Source organism: Oncorhynchus mykiss, chromosome 8, assembly GCF_057628025.1.
Source record: "Oncorhynchus mykiss isolate SJ-2025 chromosome 8, ASM5762802v1, whole genome shotgun sequence".
NCBI lineage: Eukaryota > Metazoa > Chordata > Actinopteri > Salmoniformes > Salmonidae > Oncorhynchus > Oncorhynchus mykiss.
Genome location: NC_143029.1, coordinates 57,023,672 through 57,030,318, shown reverse-complemented (window position 1 = coordinate 57,030,318; position 6,647 = coordinate 57,023,672).

Below are 6,647 nucleotides of genomic sequence, written 5' to 3'. Positions count from 1 at the left end.
ATAACATAAGTGGTCGTGTCTGGAAAAACTGCTCCACTCAGCTGAGAGGTGTGTTCTGCTCTATCTTTCAGAGGTCCCTGGATACATTGGAAATTCCATCTCTATGGAAAAAATATATTGTTGTACGTGTCCCAAAAATTCATCCATCATCCATCTGCTTCAAATGATTACAGACCTGTCACTCTTACCTTTCTCCTGATTAATTATCTTGAAGATCATCAAGGCAGAGATAATCAACACCACCAGACACCTTCTTGACCCCCTCCAATTTGCATACCGATCAGAGAGAGGAACAGATGATGCCATCCTCTCGCTCTTACATTTGGTGTACATGCATTTGGAGGGCAGAAAACCCATGTGCGTATCATGTTCGCAGATTTATCCATTGCGTTTCACACAATCAATCCGTTGATCCTCGCGGACAGACTGGGGGGAGACTTCGGACTTGATGCTTATCACATGGATCACCAACTTCCTAACTTATAGGTCTCAGCAGGTATGAGTTGGCAACACACTCTATGAGGAGGGCAATACTTCAGTTGGAACCCCACAGGGCAGTGTTCTTTCATCAGTACTATACATACTGTATACAGATAGCTGCCAGAGCCGGTTCCCAGGGTGCCACCTGATCAAATACGCTGACGGTACTGCTTTGGTCAGTCTCATCGAAGGGGATGAGACGGAGTACGGACCGTCTCTGAATGATTTTCATGCCTGGTGTGAGTCATCCCATCTAAAATGAAATGCGTCAAAAACAAAGGACATGATGATTGACTTTCGAAGGAACAATACATGCACACACCATCACAGATAAAAGGTGATCCCATTGAAATAGTGGAGGAGTACAAATACCCAGGGCTAGTCATTGACAGCAAGCTGCCCTAGATCAGGTTACTCACTCCATTTTTAAGAAAGGCCAACGGAGACTGTATGTCCTACGCAATCTGCACTTTTTTAATGTTAATCAAGCCATCATGGTTTTCTTTTAGAAATCATTAATTGAGAACATTCTGTCCTACTGCTTGACCTGCTGGTTTGGGAATATCAAGGTTGCACAGAAAAATAGGTTGGACAAGATAGTCAGGACTTGCGGAAAAATCACGAGGCAGCCACAGCAAGAACTGTCATCTCGCTACCTGGGCAGAACTCTCCATAAGGCAAATAAAATAGTGGTTGACTCTTCCCATCCACTCCACCCTGAACTCCAGCTCCTTCCCTCTGGTCGCAGGTACAGACTACCTAAGGTTTAAAAAAAATAGGGCCAAGAACTCTTTTATTCCAAATACATTCTGCAACTTAACAAAATTTTGGACTAATTAAACTTAGCACTTGCACTATGAAACTGCACTTACTATTTGCTTGTAAATATCCTTTGCTGTTTATTTTTATATATGATATATTTTATGACTGCTGCATGATGAATTGCTTCTCTGAGGACATTAAAGTTCTCTGAATCTTTCCTGTTTCAGCATGACAATACCCCCATGCACAAGGTGAGGTCCATAAAGGAATGTTGAGATAGGTGTGGAAGAACTTGACTGTCCTGCACAGAGCCCTGACCTCAACCCCATAGAACACCTTTGGGATGAATTGGAACGCTGACTTCGTTCCTAATCGCTCAACATCAGTTCCCGACCTCATTAACACTTTTGTGGCTGAATGAAAGTAAGTCCCAGCAGCAATGTCCTAACAGTTAGTGGAAAGCCTTCCTAGAAGAGTGGAGGCTGTTATAGCAGCAAAGGGAGGACCAACTCCATTTTAATTAATTCCCATGATTTTGGAATGAGACAAGCAGGTTTCCACATACATTTGGTCATGTAGTGTACATCATGCGATGCAGTGAGAGGGTGGGTGTGTGTTGGCCGGTATATTCCTTCTCATTGGCTACATCTGCTGGCCAGTGGAGAGCGTGGCACCTGAATATAATTAGCTTGGCAGTTGGGTGGTGACTGTTTTAGCCTGGCCTTTGCCCGATCTGCTTTGGTTAAAAGCGTCTCGGTAGCTTTTGATAAAGAAGAACATCAAGACGAAGCAGCTGCTTTATAAGTGGGATGCACTGTTGAGCGCTACATCCCGAGGGGTTCGTGCTGATGGTACAGAGATTGTGACAGCCGGTTAAATGGCATCCCTTGAGAAGGCAAGAACAAGATGTTTGTCAGGAGAAGTGCTGTGTTACCATAAGGAGACATGTACTTGGAATACGGATGAGGAATGGAGGGGAAAAGAGAGGCAGAAGAGGTCTAAGAGAGAGAGGGAGGAAGAGGGTGAGCTTGAGTCAGTTAAAAATGGCGGGGAAAAAATAGATTTGGTTTGTTGAAGAAGAATGTTAGAAAGTGTAAGCAGAGTGAGTTGAAGACAGGAGGAGAAATGGAAGTGAATGAGGTCGAAGTATCATAGGTGGTAGGTATGGTGAAGTTCTCGGAGCCCAAAGCTTTTTCGGGAAAAAGTTGACCCTTGCCTTTGGCTGATCCATTTGTGGTTTCAGGGTGGGTGAAAACAGAGTTGGATGCTGTGGAATCGGTGAAGGTAACCAGAAGCTGTCTTGTGATAATTGTTTGTGTTTCTGCTGGTCAGAAGGAGAAGGCGCTCCGCGTTAAACAAATGTGGGCGAGAAATGTGAATTGTTTTTGCTCTCAAGAAAAGGGCACCATTTAAAGGAGTGATTACTGGGGCAGCAGTCAATGTAAAAGTTGACCAACTGAAGGGCGAAGATTCCCGGTGTTTGTGATGCTCGTCGATTGATGCGACGCAGACTGGGTGGCATGAGTGGTGAAACAGAACAGAGTCATTGTCTGTTCTTTTGAGTTTTGATGTTGAATCTCTGCCTGACAAAGTGATGTTAGGATATATAAGTTGTTATGTTCTGTTAATTACTGATGTCCCCTTTAAGGATGGAGCACCCTTGGTCACGCGCGGTGTTGTTCTATGTTATTCTGGCACTAACTAGTTTGAGTAAATGTGAAGCTCCAGTTCAATTGCTTGTATTCAGAGTCTTTCTTATTACATAAATAAGTACTAAGTGTTAAGACACTACATAAGTTATCCTAATACATTACGTTGTTACAGGTGTCAAGCTTATGGGCATGTGGCAGCAGTGTGTACGAAGGAGGTTCTTAGGTGTGAGAAGTGTGCAGAAGGGCATGAGACAAAGGAATGAGTAGAATTGTGGAGTAATGGTATGTGTTAATTGTAAGGGTGCCCATAGGGCTGGGGATCAGAAATGTCCCGTTGAGAGAGAGGCAGGTTGAGGTTTCCGGGGTTAGAGTAGTGCAGCAGATGTTAAAATGCTGAAGCAGTGAAGAAAATAGAGGAAGATGGGTCAAGGGGGAAGGATCCTGAGAGGAGTGGTGTGAGTAGTATAGTATATATGTACTAGTACAGAGAGATAGGTCAACAAGTGATATATGTTTCAGTAAGATTGGATGTTTTGCATTTAAAGCAATCACGGAAAATTGAGATTGTGGTGGCAGAGTTATTTGGGTGTGTGAGACTTGACCCAGAACAGTTAAATGGTGTGTTAAGTGGTGGTGCCCCATCCTTTCAGGTTGTTGGCCTGAGGTAGGACTAAATAGATTTAAATAGTGGAGTAGGATGATGTTATTTTTTATTATTTAGATATACACTACCGTTCAAAAGTTTTGGGGTCACTTAGAAATGTCCTTGTTTTCTAAAGAAAAGCACATTTTTTGTCAATTAAAATAACATACAATTTATCAGAAATACAGTGTAGACATTGTTAACGTTGTAAATGACTATTGTAGCTGGAAACGGCTGATTTTTTATGAAATATCCACATAGGTGTACAGAGGCCCATTATCAGCAACCATCACTCCTGTGTTCCAATGGCACATTGTGTTAGCTAATCCAAGTTTATCACTTTAAAAGGATAATTGATCATTAGAAAACCCTTTTGCAATTATGTTAGCACAGCTGAAAGCAGTTGTTCTGATTAAAGAAGCAATAAAACTGTCCTTCTTTACACTAGTTGAGTATCTGGAGCATCAGCATTTGTGGGTTCGATTACAGGCTCAAAATGGGCAGAAACAAATAACTCTTCTGAAACTCGTCAGTCTATTCTTGTTCTGAGAAATGAAGGCTATTCAATGCGAGAAATTGCCAAGAAACTGAAGATCTCGTACAACGCTGTGTACTACTCCCTTCACAGAACAGCACAAACTGTCTCTAACCAGAATAGAAAGAGGAGTGGGAGGCCCCGGTGCCAACTGAGCAAGAGGACAAGTACATTAGAGTGTCTGAACCCGATCGAACAACTAAAAATATAGTTGTGCAGCAACGCTCCCCATCCAACCGATCCAAGAATGGGAGAAACTCCCCAAACACAGGTGTGCCAAGCTTGTAGCTTCATACCCAAGAAAACTTGAGGCTGTAATCGCTGCCAATGGGACTTCAACAAAGTACTGAGTAAAGGGTTTGAATACTTACAGTATGTAAATGTGATATTTCCGTTTTTATTTTTATTTTTTATTAGCAATCATTTCTAAAAACCTGTTTTCGCTTTGTCATTATGGAATATTGTGTGTGGATTGATGAGAGGGAAAAAATGCATTTAATATTTAAATATATTTAATCCTGTAATGTAACAAAATGTGGAAATAGTAAAGGGATCTGAATTCTTTCCTAAGGTACTGTATGTATGTGATTGTATTATTCCTTTGCTGCCGTACGGAAAAGAAAATGTATATTTGTGCATTCAGCCTTCCAGATCCTCAGCATGGAAGAAGACGGTACTGAGACAGAAGACAGTCCATGGAGAGGAAACCATTACTTGAATTTGTTTTGTTTTCTCAACAGAATGGTCAGAAGTGATTTTTATTTGATTTTAAATACCTTGATTTGTCTAATATCTCAGTGTAATTACACTGAAAAAATACACAAAATATACAAAATGATGTCGACACCCCTTCAAATGAGTGGGGTATTTCAGCCACACCTGTTGCTGACAGGTGTATAAAATCAAGCACACAGCCATACACTCTCCATAGACAAACATAGACAAAAGTAAGGCCACAGTAGAATGGCATTACTGAAGAGCACAGTGACTTTCAACGTGGCACCGCCATAGGATGCCACCTTAACAACAAGTCAGTTGGTCAAATGTTTGCCCTGCTAGAGCTGCCCCGGTCAACTGTAAGTGCTGTTTATTTTGAAGTGGAGATGTCTAGGAGTAACAACGTTGCAATGTTTATCCGCGTAGCGAATAACGCTATCCGCGTAGCGGATAAAATTGTCTGTCATTGGTTGCAACACTCACTACGAGTTCCAAAGTGCCTCTCGTAGCAACGTCAGCACAAGAACTGTTCATCAAGAGCATCATGAAAGGGGTTTCTATGACCGAGCAGCTGCACACAAGCCTAAGATCACCATGCGCCATGCAAAGCATCGGCTGGAGTCGTGTAAAGCTCACCACCATTGGACTCTGGAGCTGCGTTCTCTGGAGTGATGAGTCAAGCGTCACCATCTGGCAGTCCGACGGATGAATATGGGTTTGGTGGATGCCAGGAGAACGCTACCTGCCTGAATGCATAGTGCCAACTGTAAAGTTTGGTGGATGAGGAATAATGGAAAAATGGTCTGGGGCTGTTTTTCATGGTTCGGGCTAGTTCCAGTGAAGGGAAATATTAACGCTACAGCATACAATGACATTCTAGACAATTCTATGATTCCAACTTTGTGGCAATAGTTTGGGGAAGGCCCTTTCCAGTTTCAGCATGACAATGCGCCCGTGCACAAAGCGAGGTCCATACTGAAATGGTTTGTCGATCGATGTGGAAGAACTTGACTGGCCTCGCAGTGCACGCTAACCGAGGTTGCCAGGTGCACGGTGTAGCCTCCGACACATTGGTGCGGCTGGCTTCCGGGTTGGATGCGCGCTGTGTTAAGAAGCAGTGCGGCTGGTTGGGTTGTGTATCGGAGGACGCATGACATTCAACCTTCGTCTCTCCCGAGCCCGTACGGGAGTTGTAGCGATGAGACAAGATAGTAGCTACTACAACAATTGGATACCACGAAATTGGGGAGAAAAAGGGGTAAAAAAACAAACAAACAAAGGAAACAAACATTTCAAGACACACTGCAATGTATTTGCTTCAGTAGTCAATCTTTTCACAATTTCTCTTTATTCTTTGTCAAATGCTCAATGTTACTGCTTATTTTACCATAGCAAACCTTTCAACAGTTTTATATGTCTGTTCTACTAAACAGAGATGTATATACAGGACAGAAACACAATCCAGTTTATTCCTACTGTTGTTATTACGAGAGATTTGACTCAATCCAGAAGACATTAAAACCCCAGATGTTTTGACCATCATGGACGTTTGCAATGTCTCCACAAGTTCCAATCAACAGTTGAAACTTAGGTAGATTTAGGGAGGCAGTGAGAGAATATACACATGTTGAAAACAGAGTTAGAAGACCAGCTGTCTGCGACTTTTAACAGAGCAGTGAATCACCTCATTGCTGTCTTTGGGCGGTGCCGCATTAGACTGGAATCCAAGCTGATATGCTCTGTTTAACCAGTGAATCAGTTCAGATCCCAGACTAGTGCAATGTAGACACTTGGCCAAAGAGCAGATCCTTAGCAGATAAATATTTACAGAACAACATACTTCAGCCAAACCTTGATG